Consider the following 3,043-nt stretch of genomic DNA (forward strand, 5'->3'; position numbering starts at 1 on the left):
TGGAGATCAGAGAAGAATTACAGCAACTTGAAAGCAAAAACGAATAATGAGGACATGAAAACAGCACTGCATTAAGGTAAAGGAAGCTATTAAGATAAAAAAAAAAATCCTTTACAAACCCTTTAAGATAAAAAAAAACTTCTGCCTTTACAACCACTTGAAGTCCCGCGCATGGTTGACGACACAGATTGTGACCACAATTTGGCCATATGCAAAATTTCTCGCCCATTATGTAAAAACAAAAAAAAGGTCATTTTATATTGCATACTGATAATATTTCTAAAAAGAAACTATATAAATAAAGCCCACTTGCCGTGACATTGTTATCACACAATGCCGTGACTCGGATTCGAACCGAGGTTGCTGCGGCCACAACGCAGAGTACTAACCACTATACGATCACGGCGAGCTACTTGGGCTTGTGGGAAATTCCGCCGACAGAAGTCACTTTATCTATAATAGCATGTGATGTCACTCATGTCACCCAACATTAATATTTATTATCTCTATCTTCAGTCTACCCTTCACTTACTCCTCCACATCACCCAGTACACGTATGTTATATTTTACTCCGACATTGCACCCACCAAGACTGACAACAGCACTGCCCACACTGCAAATTGTCAGAATAATAAATGGACACTCACAAGGAATATACATGTGAAGTCACTGTATAATATATACACTTTGGGGGATATTTACTACAACTAGAGTGTGCAGTCTGATGCAGCTTTGCATAGAAACCAATCAGCTTCTAGGTTTTAGCCCTCGTTCACACTGAACAAGACTTTGAAATTCTTTCGTCTTCATCTGAAACTCGCACGATTTTAAAGCCGTATTTCAGTGTGACTTCAGGGGCGACTTAAAAGTCCCCTATGCAGGTTCTTGCACAGATGTCTTTTGAAATCGCCAAAAGTAGCGCAGGAACTATTTTTGGAAAATCGGTGCGGGATGGCAAAGTCGGCATCGCACCGATTGGGACGCTGCTATTACCGGCAATATGCTTTAAAGGAGTTCTCTGACCTAAAAGTTTTAACCCCCGCTGTGCCCGGGCTGTAAAAAAATAGAAAATAAACTGTCACTTACCTGCCTACGATCCCCCGTTGTTCCGATATCGCCGTCCCGTTCTCCGGTCCCGGGCCCCTTCCGCTTCCTGTGTGTCGGTGACTCATAGTGCGCTCAGCCTATCAGCGGCCGCGACGGGACATTGCTGCGGCCGCTGATAGGCTGAGCGCACTATGAGTCACCGACACACAGGAAGCTGAAGGGGCCCGGGACCGGAGAACGGGACGGCGATATCGGAACAACGGGGGATCGTAGGCAGGTAAGTGACAGTTTATTTTCTATTTTTTTACAGCCCGGGCACAGCGGGGGTTAAAACTTTTAGGTCAGAGAACTCCTTTAATTTAAAGCAGAGGTTCACCCAAAAAACAAGTATCTAACATTACATTCAGTATACCTCAAACATGTACAGTATGCCAGTGTTTTTTTTTTTGGGGGGTGTACATACGGTATTATCGGTATTTTCCTCCCGGCTTCCGGGTACTCGCTCCCGCAGGACTGGGCGTTCCTGTGCAGTGCCGCAATGTCATCTGGGACTTCGCCCATATGATTGACGTGCCTAAGAAAAACTCCCCCCGGCGGATAAGGCGCGCCACGACTTTCCGAAAGTAGCCGAACCGCGAGTCGGCTCTATAAGGCGCCTGCGCACCGACTAGGAGCCGTGTAGAGCTGACTGCGCAGGCGCCGTATAGAGCCGACTCGCGGTTTGGCTACTTTCGGAAAGTCGTGGCGCGCCTTATCTGCCGGTGGGAGCGAGTACCCGGAAGCCGGGTGGAGAATACCGATAATACCGTATGTACACCCCCAAAATAAAAAACACTGGCATACTGTACATGTTTGAGGCATACTGAATGTAATGTTAGATACTTGTTTTTTGGGTGAACCTCCGCTTTAACATGCCAATTGCGCTATTAAGAAGGGGGGCTTATTGTCAAAACTTAATTGAATAAACTGAAGTTAGAAGCTGATTGGCTACCATGCACAGCTTCACCAGATTCTGAGTGCTGGTTTTAGTAAATCTCCTTCTTTGTGTGATAACCATACAAAATGGGGTTTATTTACAAAAGGAAACTCCACTTTGCACTACAAGTGCACTTGAAAGTGCAGTCGCTGTAGATCCGAGGGGGACATGCAAGAAAAAAAAAACGGCATTTTTTGCTTGTACAAGATTGGATGATAAAATCAGCAGAGCTTCCCCTCATTTCAGATCTTCCCCTCATTTCAGATCTTCCCCTCAAATTTACAGCGATTGCCTTTCCAAGAGCACTTGTATTGCAAAATGGACTTGTCTTTAGTAAATCAGCCTCAATATTTACTAAAATAATGCCATACATAAACACCATAAGAGACGTACATAAAAGTATTGCTTTCAATAAACATATATATTATTAGAATTATTAAAAATCGCCATGCATATTAGGTAATTTAGCAGAAAAAAATAAAATCTTGAGCCCACATGCCGTGTCATTGCTTTTATCCGCAATGCCGTGACTCGGATTCGAACCGAGGTTGCTGCGGCCACAACGCAGAGTACTAACCACTATACGATCACGGCGCGCTACTCGGGCTGCTGGCAACACTATCAGATTCTAGTTCTCTTCTAGGTGACGGCGATTACATCACTTCTAACTCTACTGCGCATGTGCACATACGTTGTCTCTAGGTTCAGCGTTTGCTCCTGACTGTCTGAGCAAGGGGGGATATCATGTGACATAGCCCATTCCTAAGCTATGTGCACACACGGTCATCGCTCTCATCACTGAACACTCTCCCCCCCTCCCCTGGCTGCAGCAATGAACCCTTCCAACTCCGTCTGTGTGAGCCTTGTAACACCGCCTCTCTCCTTACTGCTTAACCCATTCACCTCATTCCTTCTGTGTGCCTTCTCCCCACCCTTGATTCCTACTACATGTTCTCATTAACCCTTTCTTATAGATGTTCCATCTAGCTTTAACCCTTTCACCACAAACAACGCCCCTCC

At 45.2% G+C, this 3,043-nt stretch overlaps 2 non-coding genes across 2 annotated transcripts; both read right to left on the reverse strand.

The window, feature by feature from the left end:
- Positions 1–334: 334 nt before the first annotated feature.
- On the reverse strand, positions 335–406 carry TRNAH-GUG. Its single transcript has one exon. It is a non-coding gene; the product is annotated as a tRNA-His (tRNA).
- Positions 407–2,545: 2,139 nt separating this feature from the next.
- On the reverse strand, positions 2,546–2,617 carry TRNAH-GUG. Its single transcript has one exon. It is a non-coding gene; the product is annotated as a tRNA-His (tRNA).
- Positions 2,618–3,043: the final 426 nt, after the last annotated feature.

This window comes from Rana temporaria, chromosome 3 (assembly GCF_905171775.1).
Source record: "Rana temporaria chromosome 3, aRanTem1.1, whole genome shotgun sequence".
NCBI classification, from domain to species: domain Eukaryota; kingdom Metazoa; phylum Chordata; class Amphibia; order Anura; family Ranidae; genus Rana; species Rana temporaria.